This window comes from Pygoscelis adeliae, unplaced genomic scaffold, assembly GCF_000699105.1.
Source record: "Pygoscelis adeliae isolate BGI_AS28 unplaced genomic scaffold, ASM69910v1 Scaffold85, whole genome shotgun sequence".
Classification (NCBI taxonomy): Eukaryota; Metazoa; Chordata; class Aves; order Sphenisciformes; family Spheniscidae; genus Pygoscelis; species Pygoscelis adeliae.
This window is the reverse complement of record NW_008824900.1, coordinates 4,251,343-4,266,761: the sequence shown is the minus strand read 5'-3', so window position 1 is coordinate 4,266,761 and position 15,419 is coordinate 4,251,343. Positions and strand designations below refer to the sequence as shown.

At 38.8% G+C, this 15,419-nt stretch overlaps 1 protein-coding gene across 1 annotated transcript in view; it reads left to right on the top strand.

The window, feature by feature from the left end:
• The window catches only part of GRIN2A (glutamate receptor, ionotropic, N-methyl D-aspartate 2A), a 184,505-nt gene that overhangs the window by 149,709 nt on the left and 19,377 nt on the right, over positions 1–15,419 (top strand). The gene's annotated exons all lie outside the window — the stretch shown is intronic.

Genomic DNA, 15,419 nt, shown 5'->3' with positions numbered 1-15,419 from the left:
CTATTAACAGATATAAGTTCCTTAATACACTCAGGTTAATCTGTTATTATCTCAAACCCTTCAAGCCCCACGTTGGGCGCCAGAAAGGACTGTCGTGGTTTAACCTCAGTTGGCAACTGAGCACCACGCAGCCGCTCGCTCACTCCCCGCCCCCCCCCCCGTGGGGGTGGGTTTTTAAGTGAGAAAACTCGTGGGTTGAGATAAAAACAGTTTAATAGGTAGAGCAACAGTCGCGCACGCAAGCAAAGCAAAACAAGGAATTCATTCACTCCTTCCCATGGGCAGGCAGGTGTTCGGCCATCTCCAGGAAAGCAGGGCTCCATCACGCATAACGGTTGCTTGGGAAGACAAACTCCACCACTCCAAACATCCCCCCCTTCCTTCTTCTTCCCCCAGCTTTATATACTGAGCATGACGTCCCATGGTATGGAATGTCCCTTTGGCCAGTTTGGGTCAGCTGTCCTGGCTGTGCCCCCTCCCAGCTTCTTGTGCCCCTCCAGCCTTCTCAGTCGGTAGAGCATGGGAAGCTGGAAAGTCCTTGACTAGTGTAAGCACTGCTTAGCAACAGCTAAAACATCGGTGTGTTATCAGCATTGTTCTCACCCTAAATCCAAAACACAGCACTGTACCAGCTACTAGGAAGGAAATTAACTCTATCCCTGCCAAAACCAGGACAGCCTGCCTCTTCTTTTTCTCCAGACTCATATTCTTCAAAAACATCATTTTTCACTTTTTCTACCAAATTTTCTGTTCTGTTCCTCAGTATATGTATCTGTTTCCTCATTTTTTATATACCCGCACTGTATCTTCTTCCTTTCTCCCTCATGAATTATTTGACCAGATTGTTTCTCTCTTCCATATAAAGTTTGCCCTTTCATCCTTATATAGACTTGATCGAGCTTTCACCTTCCTTATTTCGCTTGATCCCATGATTTTTAATACTTCTTGCCCCACGGAGCCTATGTTGCTACTGCTTTTTTGAGGATGACCTGTCTCTCCTTCCTCAAACCGCTTCTGAGCAAATATATAATTTGTATTTTGCTCTTCAGTATGTATGTGTTCTGCTTACCTTATTACAGCTATTTTGTACGTTTTCATCTTTATCTCTTGTCAAAGCTGTTCCCCTACTTTTATATTTTTTCTTTTTTCATCCTCATCATTGGTAGCATACAATGAGCAATTTTTCTTACATGTGGTAAAGCTTGCTGCTTCTGCACAGGTTTTTGAAGATGAACTACATGGTAATTATAGAGTCATAGACTGGAGACCTGGGAAGGACTTACAAAGATTGTCTGGTTGATAACTGCTGCTGTGAGTCAAAATAAATGGTACCTGTGTTATTCGTGAAGAATGTTTGTATAACCTGTGTGTATTTCCAATCTCACTTTTAAAACTACTTTTGCTTAATTGAAGACATAAGATTTAGTCCCCTTTAATTCCTTATATACAGTGTTTGATTCTGATTTTAAGGTGGAGCAAAAAATACCAGCAATCAGGCAATACTTAATGACTGAATAATGTTACACATGTGGCATCTGATCTAAATGGAATCAAACTATCAAGTAGTCTCTTGTCACAGTTCAGTCTGGTTTTGCTGTATCTTAAACTCATAAGTCTTTTGATCAGCCTTAATTAGCGTTAGCCTCTTGAGATGGATTGGGAATATCTTTGAGACCATCTTGTTTAATACATAATGTTATTGAGCTGAACTGGAAGGAGAAGCGGGAAGGAGACAAACATAAAGCTTCAGATGCACAGATTTCTCTAGGATGTCTTTTTTGTTAGAGACATGCTCATGTCCCTTTCCTCATTCTGAAAACAAATTAAAAAACAAACTGGGTTTTTTATCTTGCTTTCTCACAAGAAGTGAAAAATCAGCTGCTTCAGTGCAGTCACTAACATGGCCGGGAAAAACCTCAAGAGCAGAAATACGGATAGAAATGTGTATAAAATAAATGATGTTCCTGCCTTTATTTCCTGGTCTGGTGCAGGGGTTAGATAGGTCTTGTGTTGGAGTATTGCTGTACGTGCAGAGATGAGCATGCTCACATCCGTGTCTGGGAAGCCTTGAACAAAATACCTAGCCCCTTTCTGTTTTCATCTTTGAGAGGTGAAGCTAATAGTGTTTCAAAAATTAACTTACAAGGAAAGCATCTGCATTTGTTTTTTTTAATTAGAAAAAACAACTTCACTACATGGGCAACAGGCTTGGACCTATCTTGTTCAATTAACATTGAAAATGTTTGAGATCATTCCAGAAAGGAATCAGCTGGGAAATACTGCAAATCAAAATGGAAATGAGGTTTTTGCTTCAGACTGACATTGACATTATATCTACTCCTTCAGGTGAATCCCCATGGGGGGTTCATTGCAGCTTACTCATGAAGGCTTGTTGCTATCAATGGTGAAGGCAAATTTATCAGCTATATTGGCTTTTCCCCTTTGTTTGAAAAGAAATTAACCTTTGTTTCTGAAAATATTAAAAAACAAAATCTGTAAAGTCTCAGTATTATCTACCTCTTGTCAGTAGTGTCTTATTTCTGAGATTCACAGATATAGTTCTCAGCTGCTGAAACACCATATGAACAACAGCAGAACTTTCTGTATTTATTAATTAAAGGTATCAGTTTGCAACCAGGCCTGTTAAAAGGGAGCACAATTCACGCATCTTATTATTGAGGTTCTACTTAATATTTTTCAAAATGGCAAAATATTGTCCCTCCTTCAATGCAATTTAGTACTGAAAGTAATCACGATCTTACAAGCTTGTCAAATAATGTACTGGTGTTTTTCCCTAAATTTCATGCATATAAGGGATCAGCTGAACCACATCTGCTGTGCTACCTGCAGAGCTTCAGTTTGCTCTTTAGGCAGGACTGAGCAGCTCAGGAATTCTCCAGAGTTTCCTGTTCCTTTTCCTTAATGAAAACAGAAATGGCAGTTATTTTCCTGAGCATTATTCAGAAGAGTAAAGTCTGTAAGACATTAGCTAATGTATTCTTGGTGGGTGAAGTCCAGCTGTGTTAGAGCCATGGTAGCTCCTCTGTGTTCTTTAGATGTTTATTGATGAAATAAAGTTCTGAAAGTGCATCGCAAGCATTTCTGTCTATGCTGAGTTTAATTAATCTACATTTCTAGAATCCTCTGTACCAGAGAGAGAGATCCTATTGATTCTGCTTCTTGAAGAGAGAATAAGTCTTCGAATAAGAAGTAGTTAATTATTGCATTATGTTTACAGTGGATGTTTGGGTTTGTTTGCTTCTGTTTGGCTTGCTATGTTTTTCCGGAAGAGGTTATAGTTAAAGAATGCTATCTTTTTGCAAGCAAAACAACCTTACCTGTGTAATTCTTCGGTGTGGGTTGTATCAGCTCATAGCTGTTGAGTTTGCATGTAGTGTTTCTCCATGTATTGAGTGTTCTGCTGCTGTAAAACTGTCAAGAGGACAAAATGCAATGGCAATAAACTGGAAATGCATTTCATGTTCTCACCTTTGCCCCAGCACATCTATACTGGAATATTGTCTGGGATTTAACTGCTAATGGCTGACATTAGAAAATTTAATTGGGAGAGTCTCTTCTTACTATAGAGATAAAATTCACTTGCCTATTGCCTGTCACTGATGAATCCATCTGATTTTTCTTCACTTCCTTAATTTTCCTGGCTATGAGGACTGCAACTGAGTATCACACAGTGTATATCTTGTTTCAAGAAAAGAGATGGTCTAACTGATGCTGTGTTATGGCAGCATATTGATGTGAGGACTTTATTTCAGTTTCATTGCAAAAAGCTGGGAATATAACTGGTTTCAAGGGAACTGCAGTAATGAATCCCTTGTGTTCCACAGGCAAGCAGACCCTTGTTTTACAGCTGCAGACCCCCTCGCTGCCATGAGTGGTTTTCAGTTTTTATTTACAGCCACAGCTGTGACTATATATTCAGGGATTTGATGCTAAAGTTTACTTGGGGCTCCATCTGCCTTCCTGTTAAAGATTGCTATGCTTGGTAGTCTATGCACATCAAGTTTAATACCTTATTCCCTAGTCGTCTGCGGCATGCCAGCAGAAATACGAAGCCGCTTGGAAAGAATGCTGTGGTGATAGTATTTCTGCACTGCCGGAGCCTCGGCAGGTATGGCCTCAGATGCAGTGAATTATCAAATTTGAGCTGTACCCCAAGAAGATGCTATCAGCCTGCAGGCGTGTCCTGGGCTGCTAGTCGCTCTGATAGGAACATGTGATGATTCTATTCCTCAGCATTTTTTAACGACAAATAATAATGCTAGAAGAAATGCCTGAAAGTATCTAACTGAACAGTGTGAATGGGATGAGAAGTTATTTCCTCCCCGCAAGCACACTCTCCCATGTGAAAACAACAATTTGATTATTAATATTTTTTTTAGAATCCAATGGTACTAAGCAGAGAAAATGCAAGAGAAGACCCTAGAAGGCTCTGATGCCCTTTTAACCCCTAGTCTCTAAGTTTGTTGGCCTGAATTGGATTTCTGTTGTGCTTACAGGGCTTATAAATTGTATCCAATTCACAGCTTTGCACACTCTTATTTGCTGAACAGATACAAACTGGTCAGGGGCTGTGCTGGCAGCTTCTGCAGCATAGCACAGGCAAAAGCAGGAGGCAAACATCTCCATTTCTGTCGGCTGGAACGCAATTCAGGTTGTGCCCAACAGGTCCTTCTGTTAATTAGGGCTGTCGATTAAAGTGTTGGTGTGCCTAAAGTAAAAAACAAAACAAACTTGTCTTTTAGGCAGCCAGCTGACATCTCCACTTGGATGCAAAAACAATTTCAGTATTTTTTGCAGTATTTTCAATTTATTTTTACAGAAAAACTGTCATCAAAATTTTCATCAAAGTTTTTTATTATTTCTGTGGTTCATACCTTTTCACCTAAAAAGAGGAGGGAAAGCTATGAGAGAAATTACCTGTTTGAGAGAAAAATTATACATTTTAATTTTTTATAAAAAGCACAAGTTCTTCATCATTCTTGTGGGCAGATAGTAACAGCTTGCAACCAGAACTCAAAGAAATGTTCAGCAGACATAAATTTTTAAACTTTTAATCTAGTGGCTCAATATTTTTTGACTGTTTCTGATTGACAACACCTTACAGTATTTGTAATTGAGCATATTCACTCTTTTGTTATACTTTTAATGTTACAGTACATACAGCAATTCTTTTACCAAATTTTTAAGAAATTGCCAGAGATGATTGACTCCGAAGTGTGTTTGAGGGAGAAAGGGAAAGGTTGGCGGGCAGCATGAGATATTTGTAATAATTTATTGCTTGCGACCCTCCTGGATGCCTGTTATGATACCTGAAGAGAGAAACTGTGCTGGAGACAACTTTAGCACAAGCACTATTTTATGCAACTGAATTTTAAAATAATGTATCAAATCCTTAATATGCAGCTATCATTCTAAGAACATGATGTTTTCCTGCTTTCTCATGGCCTACTCGTCAAAGCTCTCTATTCTGAGCCTGCTTGGCTTCTGTGTTTTTCACAAGCTTCAAAAACAGGATTAAAAATCAAATACAGCAACTGAAATAGCCAGTTTTTAGATGGGAGATCCTTGATCCAGTCACATTTTTAAGATGTCACTGAAACAGCAGCCTGTAGTTGAAGTATGTACTGATCTTGATGAAGAGGGAATGATGTTCTTCTCTTTCAAAGTGTCTTTCAAAGTGTGAAAGCCTTAGAGAACTTTTGGGATACTCAAAATTCACCAGTTTAAACTACCGAACCTGAAACTTGTTTTTTCATGTGTGATTGGAAAAATATTTTCCTGAGTCTGCATCTGCTGTTACTACAACAAAACTTATAATCTAAGATAGGAATTAGCCTTTTTTTTTTTTTTTAAGGAAAGTACTGAGTGATGAATCCAATTTGTATGTCTAAATGTTGTTTCATTAAGAAGAAATGTTTAAGAAAATTACTGTCCATATTTTCATCAGATCTATAGGATATTAATTTAAAATATTTTTGTCAGACCCTGAAAGGGCAAATTATTGTGCCAGGTGATCATTCCTTTAAGGGGGTGATAAATCCAAAATATGAATGTGTGACATAAGATGAGAAATTAATATTTCAGATAATTCACTGTCAATGGTACTTATAACTAACGGTCAGGAATATAAAATAGCTTAGAGGACTGATTTACCTAGCTCCTGGATTGCTCTACTTCCACACAAAGGCACCCACTGGACCATTTTTCTGCATGTAACTTTTGGACATTTTTGGAGGCTGACGCTTAGAAGCATCCATTTCTGCAGCTGGTCTGAAAGACAAAATAAAAAATTCAGTAGAGCTGTGAGACAGTACCATGGGAACTCCTTAGAAAAAAGCTGAACTGAACTTTAATTTTATTCTCAGTCAAATAAAATCTGAACCCGAGCTAGACCACATCTGAAGCACTGATGAGTTCAGGCAACTTTTGCTGTAAATCGTATATGCAGTATCATATTTTATGCCTGACTACTTTCTGCCTCATAGCTGGAGTGGAAATAGAGATGTAGAATACTTTCAGAAATTGTTGTTCTGTAGTACTCTTTAGGGCTGACAGGTTGAAATAATCACAACTGTAGACCACTTAAGATTTTTTTTGTTGTTTAAGTAAAAGTGAACATCAGTCGGTCTCCTCTCTTTGCTCCCTCCTCTCTCTCTTAGTGTCTCTGTTTTTTCCCTGTTTGGCACCAGACCTTTGTAAAGTTCAGTAGTGATTGATAGAGTATTATGTTTGTGGAGTTAAATTGGCATAGTTACATTCTGGAGATCAGATGTTGTGAATACCAAAATTAAAACAAGCTCAGAAAGAAACTGAAGGAATTGGTGGAAGGTGAATAATTTGGCAGCTATTAAACATGATGGGGCTTAATACAGCCTGTAGCTCATGAAATATCCATTCATCTGAAGCCAAGAAGATACATTCAGGAACAATAGCATCCATACACGCCTTGTTTCTTTTATTCCTCCTTAAGCATGTATTGTTCACCAGTGTCATAGGTTATTGGGACCTAAATCTAAGCCACTGAGGATCTACTGCCCGTGTATACATATTCCTAACCATATAGACCTCTGAGGAAACTTGTAAATCAAACAGCACTTAAAGATCCAAAACTACGTGGGAGAGCAGGATGTTTGCCATGCTACAGAATATCTATTTATCCCTATCAATTTTGACAGTAAGTACTAAATTATTGTCCAAATACAAATACACTTTCCTTAAAACCATCTGAAGGAGCTAATAATGTCGTAATGATTTTCCTCCTGACATTCTGTAAAAAAGAAATCTCTGCTAAACAGTTTGGCCCATTCAGTATTTTCTCTCCTCGTTGAGAGGGTTGAGGCAACTTCTGCAATCAGCAGCTTTATTTAGTTTGGCATTAGATGGCTGGGGTAGCTTAATTTCAATTTACATTATGATGCTTTCTTTTGGACTTCAATCTAATATTCATTTCAGTGTTCATTCTAATATTCATTTCGGTATTGCACTCTGGGGGGAATGATTTTCAGTTGATGTTACAACTGTAGTCACCCAAATTAGGAATTGGAAAGCTGGTTTGCAACTGGGCAACTGCTATTTGTGCCGAAAGACTGCAGAGATATGAAAACATTTAAATTTGCTCTTCCATCTAGGCGCATTTTTCAGAGGATCTGTTCACTAAAGTATCAATTCTGAAATCTAGTAGCTTAAAAGAAATGTGTGCCTGAATTGGCATAGTTTTCCTGCTTTTACTGCTAGCGTTGCTGCTAAAGTGGGCAGAATGCAGGATTTGGATTACAAAGTGCCACCAAGCTGGCAGCACAGAGATAAAGACTTCCTACGGCATTTCCATTTGTGGCAGGATTTTCTGGCATAAGTTTTTCTGATGACTGATCCCTGTTTCCCCATCACTTGCCATCCTTTCAGGAAATGCAGTTATTCTCACATTCTTGTATTTCTTCACATGTGTTAAAAAGTCTAAATAAATGATGGACTGGGTAGAACTTAATGTGCTGTTCCAGGGGACTTTCTGGGGGAGGTGGTTCTTACAGGCTTTGAAGAACAGGCAGATACTACTGTTGGCATTTAGAAGGTTATTGGGATCTAAGAAGGCACTCATTGAAATGTCTGGGGAAGCTCATACCTCAATAGTTTCAAGTTATCTATAAACAGAAGCAGACATCATCATGTTCTTTTAAGCTGGGTCACATTTTCAGGAATTTCTTCATGGCCATGAGATAAATGTGCTGGGTTTCTTTTTCTTTTTTTTTTTTTTTTTTTTTTAAGGAAAAAATAGCCTGTCTCTCCTGTTCAGCTGATCCATAGCAACTTGCCTCTAGGAAAAAAAATAGTTTATAGTAATGTATTTCTAATTCCTTTACTCAGTACCTGAGTGCTCTTCTGTGTTTTTTGTTTTTTGTTGTTTTTTTTTTTAAAAAGGTTATCTCCTGTGCCTATATTACCATTTGCTAGGTAATGCAGTTATCTGTCTAATGTCTTTAAATATTACAAAGTACCTGGAAATAAAATGAACAGGTGAAAGTAGCTATATCCCATCTAACCCCTCTTCTTTTGAGAAGAGGCTATTCTAAGTTTTAGTATTCATTTGATTTGGGGATGAGATCAGGTGCTTGGTGAAATGTGCTGAATTTCTCCTTCATTATGCTGTTGTAACTGGGACAAAACCTTTAATCTAAAAATATATTCCCCCTACTTGAGTTTTCAAATTTTGTGTTTTGATAAACTGACGCTCTGCAAGTACTTCATTGCTTGGCTTCTGAGACTTGAAGTGGGACACTATTCCATTGCATAAATTAATCATAAAGGCACACTAAATTTTCCATTATTTTGTTGCTAAGGGAAATGTTATAGGGACTGGAAAGGCGGATGGACAGAGGGGTGGTGAATGGGAGCTCCTGTGAGCGAGGAGGGCGAATATGCCTGTTCAGGTAACCACAGCCAAGTGATGCAGGAAGGTTCACAGCAGCTTTTCTGGCAGCCTGAGATTGCCCTGACAGGTGAGGTGAAGCCTCCACAATCTCTCACAGTGGTGTTAATGTCTGTCAGAGCTTGCTCTTCTGAATTTTGTGTCTACCTTTTCTGTGTGAAGATTGAAGTGAGGACGGTTTGAGCTGGGAGAAAAGTTGGAAGCTCATTCTCTGCTAATGAGTTCATCATTTAACTGGGTTAAACTTTGCTAACCTGCGTTGTTGCAGGGGGTTGGTAGTTAAATTTTCCTCAAATGAATTGGCAATGTCAAGATGTCAAGAAATTCATCCAGCGTATGTGAACTTAAGATCTGCATGGAGCTATTTGAATGTGTTCTAAAAGATAAAGTCACTGCTGGTGATGAAGTGCCATCAGATAACCTGAAATGCATTTTAGTCAAAACAGGGTGAAAGAAATCATCAGTCCTTCATGCTAAAGGTTAAATATCTGCTTCTCTTGCTCCAGCAATATCAAAGTGTCACTTCAGAGCACTTTCACTGAAGCCTCGTCTTCAGAGCAGCCTTCTTTCCCTTTGATTGCTGCGGCATTCCATAGTGACCCTTTGGCATTAGATCCCCTGGACATAGTCTTAGAGATGCACAAATGACGTTGTGTCTCTCATTGTGCTCTCGTGACATACTTTCTTTTATCTCTTCTGTGGACAAAGAAGGGATAAAATGTAAATTATTAAATTTGTAATACATCTGTTATGTAAATCCATCATATTTTAAAGCCAGTATTTTTGCAGTTTCTGCCTTCCCAACAATGGTATCGATGATCTCTAAAATATACGCGTATGTTTAATCCAGCCTTAAGTGGATACCAGTTTTTCACCTAATATCAAATTAATAAATGCTACTTTAAGTGTCATGTAAGGCATCTATTCTGCAGACTATGCAATTTATTTTTAAAAGCAAAAAAGCTAAAAAGTAGTGGTTTTTTGCAGAATGTTTTAAAAATGAGCTGTGTCTCTCCAAAATTGTGTTTAGGAGACAAAGCTTTAATAGGTAAAAGTGTTCTTGATGATGGGGGTGGTGGTAAAGAGGGGAGGGCAAAGGTGGTGTTAAAAGTATTGTTTGAGGATTCACTGACTTGCAGTTTGATATGTGTAATAAGACAGTAATTTCAAATATTGTGCTTTCAAAAGACACGACTGGAGCCTTAGTAAACAGGTACGACACTTGCTATGTAATAATCTTTGTAGTCTCTTTTGCATTTCTTTACAACCAAATTTGAGGAATAACATCTCTTAGTTTTTTAAGTCACCTAGGCAAATTTCAAACATAGATCTGATTTGATTAACTATCTTTCCTCAGAATAAAATGTATATAATTTATAATGAATAATTATTCTTAAATATGTAATTGACCTTTAATTTTTCAGAACAAGCCCCAGAAGGTGCATATTTGAGTTAAAAGATACCCTTCATCAAAAATAATGTAGAGAACTCACTGCAATATAGCTGTTCACAGCAAAATGCAGTGCAAGCAAATTGCTATGATGGTGCACTTCATATATTACATGCACTCTGGTTTTGTGTAAGTCAAATCTGTGTTGGTAATAATACACAGCTTTTGTCTGGCCATGAAAAGAACATATTTGGGGTGTTAGAAAACATAAAGAAATGAGAGTGAGGAGAATTGATTCTGAAGTTAATGTCCTGGATCTGACAGATGAACACTGCACCGAATGGTACCCACTTTAGCAAGAAATTAATTCTGCTGTAGATATTGTATGTTTGGATTTACTGCAGTAGTTGAAAACTGGAGAGTGACTTCAGTCATGCTCCGGTTTCTCTGATTCTCAATGGAAACACAATATTATTTGTTCCATAGACTCCAGTGCTTGGCAGTAAAAAAGAAGAATGTGAATAAACAGGACTGTATTAAAGCATCCCTCTCATTTTCTGCATACTACGACACAGGTCATAGCAGAACACAAAGTAACTGAAAGAGATTGATTTCTAGCGTGCTGGATTACTGTTTGTGTCTCCAGAACTACTGAGCAGATTGCCATTTTAGATTTTTTCCTCTTGTTCCATCAAGAAAACAAAATTGCTGAAGGATCATGTAGTTGGTTAAGGAAGCAAAGTAACATTTTCCAAGTGAGCTATACTACTGTTGTTGAGGAAGAAGCTATGACTAATAAGGGAGCATTTTCCTAATCCTGCTTTTCAATTTTCATCATAGGAATTTGATGAAAAGTGTGTGCCAATAATAAAGATGGGGAAAATAATAAGGAAGTGTTTTCAGCCTTTCTGAAATTACTTTTCTGTACCTTTTCCTCTAACTTTAATTTTCTTTACACAGGCATTTTTGAATGCGTACAGTAACACGTTAGAGAATGGGTTTTTGCAATAGCTATTCTGATTTTTCAACTTTTATACTTCTTGGTGACTCATAAATGTTTAGGTACGAGACTGTCCACATTTGTTTTTTATAGATCTCCCGCTTCAAATTATTACATTCAGTAATGTCCTTTTGGGGTTTTTTTAGAACTATTCCAATTCATAATTTTATAACACCTGATGTTCTCCTACACTGTGCGAGCTAAAATTCGCCCCACCCCCTTTCCTCTTTGTGCTCGCTAGGTAATGAAGGACATTTGCCTTTGTGGTCTCTCTCGTATAAATATTCCAAAATGTTTATTTTCTTTCCTACCCAGGATTATTGCAGTAGTTCCGAGGAAGTTTACAAACCTGCCAGTTGCTCAAATGAGTCATGACACTGTAGTCCTGTTCCTCTGCATTCATTGAAGATGCCTGGCACGTTTGCCTAGTTCATGGCAGTTATAAATCTTGTTTCTTGCTGCATTCCAGTTTCTATAGTTCTCTTTCATCTTTCTAATAGTTCTTAGCAGTTTATTTAAACCTACACAATGTGACAAAGCTTTTCGCCCCTGAAGTGGCTGCACTGAAATGACAAGTTAATTGATTCATTTTTACATGACTAAGGTTTGCAAGAGGCTTTGAGCCTTTCTTGATGTGGGGTGCTGTACTTGGTGCGTGTAAGCTGTTTTACAGTGAGTACGTAACTTAAACAGCAGCGGTCAGTACTCAGACCAATACAAAGCTTCTCAGCTGTGTAGCACAGTTGAATTTTGCTGCCACAAGAGCGAAGATCCTGGGGCTTGCCAGTCCGTCTGTAGAAAAAGAAGAGAAAGAAGAAAAGGGTGAGCTGGAGCACAGATCCGGGCTTGCGAGTCCTGCCTTGAGAATGACAAGACAAGGATGGGCTACTGCATCCAGCAGTGACTGCCATGCGTGCAGCCTGGCTCTTCTGTCAGTGCCAAGCAAAACAGCAGATGTGGCTTTGCCTACATAGACATGGCAGGAAGGAAAGTCCTCTGTGGCCCCAGCAGCCCGCTGGCCTGCCCAAATGCCTGCTTTGTCTTCTTCCAGAGCTTATGCTCACTGCCATCTTTGCAAACAAGTTGGAAAGGGTCAAATTTTCAGACTTGCCCAGATTTTACTGTTTCAGTTTTTGGAAACTCTTATTGAGGAATGTTTCAAGTTGTCTGAAAGGTCTTAAAAATTCAGTGTTGGGAAATTCACCTCCTGGTGATGGAAGGGTTAGGTGCCCTAACATCTGAGAGCTTCAGTCGTGGTTTGTTACTCCCTGCCCACGCTGCAGGGGTACATCATGTTCTGAAGCTTTGCTTTGCAAGGAATAGTACTTCTGTAATCAGCACATGATGAAGAGATAATTAAGCCTTGAGAGGTTATAAGATTTATGTTGGAAATGGAGAAAAGATATTCTGAATATGAGTTTGTATTTGTAGACAGCAAGACTTTTTCAGGGCAGTCAACTTTTTGGTTTACAGTTGAGACATTGGGCAGCAACTGATAGCAGAACCTTTCAGCACTCAGCATCTGTCAAGAAAGTACCTCATGTTCTTAAATCGGTTTGCGTAATGAGATTTATTGTGACCTTATAGAAGTAGTATAGAGAAAACCCTCAAGTAAAGCCTTCTACGTCTTCAGAACCGGCTTTCCTTGTGTGTACCTACTGCAGCTGATGCCAGACTCTCTGGGAAGCTGGGCAGGTGGGTCCACAGCGAGTGAGTGAAACCGTGATTGTGCCTTGTCTTTCTGTCCCAAGGTTTTACTACACTGCTCAATAACTAAGGAGGCAAGCTGCATATGAAGAGTGTGATTTCTAAGGTAGCACAAGGCTTTTGCCCTGGAGTCTTTAGCAAAGATCTCTTTTTCCTCTGTATTTCTGACTGTTTTGACAGAAGAATAGCTGACTCTTTATATTTTCTCTGTGTTTACCAGCATGTGTTTTATATGCTTACATTGCAAAACTATAAATCCCAGAATAAACAGATGACAAATTCTAGAGTGTATTTTAACTTAGGTCAGCTGGTTGCAGCAGTGCCTGTACCCACAGAGAGGACCATTACCTTCCAATCCCTTGCCTGAGCCAAAGGCATGCACTGAGAGGGGAAGTATCCTTCCTTCCTCACAGATAACTGTGGAGGTCTAAAAGCATGAGATTAGATTGTATTGATTATGGTAATTGTCTGCTGTAGATCAGAAATGTTGCAAGTATCTTGAGGGTACGGCAAGCGGTTTCCTTTTTTTCCCTTGTGCGCCTACCCAAAGGACGTGGATTTTTGTTCTTTCTCTCTACACAAACCAAAGATTGCCTCTGAAGTGCTGAATCAAAGCACGTCATTTAGAAAACTTTGGTCTTGTGTTGAAGACTGCAGGCTTGGGCAGTACCCCAACCCTCTTGGCTATTTCCAGTTTAGTTATCCTCAGTGCTAGGTAGCCATCCATATCTTATTTCTGGATTGAATTTGTGACACATCACCTGCCAGATGTTTAGCAATTGTTTTCTTCATGTTAAATTACCCATTTAAAGGAAGGAGAGAGTCAGACTTTCAGCATTGATGGAGCTAAGCTGACTTTTAAGCTGAGGATTGCACAAAATGAGTTTTAGGGAAGAGTGGAAAAACAAAGGAAATGATGGCCCAGCTATTTCTTTTAATGGTTGCATGAGCCACCTGTACTTTCTCTAAATTAACTACTTCACTAAATTCCAATTTGATGACTTGAATGGTAACTGTTGGGGTAAGCATCCTTGAAGGGAAGCAATAAAGTACAGTAATTAGTGACAGGAACTTCACCCTTCACTTTTTCATGACAGCAGACAAAATCCAACAACCTCAGTCTCTCCTGGTATTTCTCTTGGTTTAATGTGAGATGGATAGGGGTGTTTTTTTAGAGCCACTTTTTTGCTATCTGATCTAGAGTTCTGCAAAAGTTAGGGTTCTGTATGAATCTGTTGATTGATCATTTGAGAACAAACATTGAATTATGTCATGCATTAAAGTATTTTTTTTTTCTGTCAGTAGCCAAAATCTGATATGCCTAGGTCTTGCTCTGTTCTGTGGGTATAAATGAAAAACTTTATCAACTTAAACTGCTTTAAGCTAGTGGCAAGTGTGATTCCAAAACTTCAACAGCAACAGAATTCGCAACTGATGCATACTGATATAATATAATTGAAGTTGATGCTTTTGTACCTGTTCGTGCCACAATTAATTTATTGTTATAATTCCCTTTCCATGAAGACAGGTCCCAACTGTTTGAGCAGTATTTTGCCAGCCTCTGTCATTTGCATCCCATCAGGAAATTTTAGCAGTGCTCCACAGTAATGCATTGTGGCTCTTCAAAGGCACAGCAGGCAGTGCCGGCAGTGCCTGGGAGCTGCAGTGCCAGCGAGGGTGGCAGGGTGAAGACTCCTTCTACATCAACCTGTGAAGCTGATTGTGTAGCTGTGTCCTCCTCATTCCTCTGAATGGGATGGGCAAAGATGTTGAAAAGGGAGAGTGTGTTACTGGGGGACATAACAACTTTGGTTTAGTGTATCATTTAGGTGGGGTTTGGCCTGAGATAATAGTTTTTTCCTATTGCCTCTGTATTCTGCTGATCTTGTGCAAGTGGTAGAAATCTTAAATTAAAGAGTTTGGCTGCAGATGAGGGCAGCAATACAAAATAAACTTAAGTTTTATTTTTTTCCTTTTACAGATTGCATATGAATTTCTGTAGGTATAAGTGTCTTCTTTGACTGAGGTCTACTGCTGGCAGGTGATTGTCCTTCCAAATGGCCTCCTCTTCTTGTATATGCACTGTTACTGGCTTCATTTGTGAAATATCCATGCACCTGTCTCTTCTAACTCTTGCTTTACAGTGCTTCTTAAAAATTATCCCTGAAGGACATGGCCTCTTTTCCTTTCCTTACTGATTTTGTTTTCCTCTATTTTATTGTGTTCCCTGTATATCTTAGAGAATGGGATTATCCCGTTCTTACATTTTTAGGTAGGTGGGCTGAAAGGCTTGAACTTTTCCACAACAAGTTCCTTTATACCTGCTGTGCTCCAGGTACACAAATAATATGTTTGGAACTGCGAATCATAAAGAAATA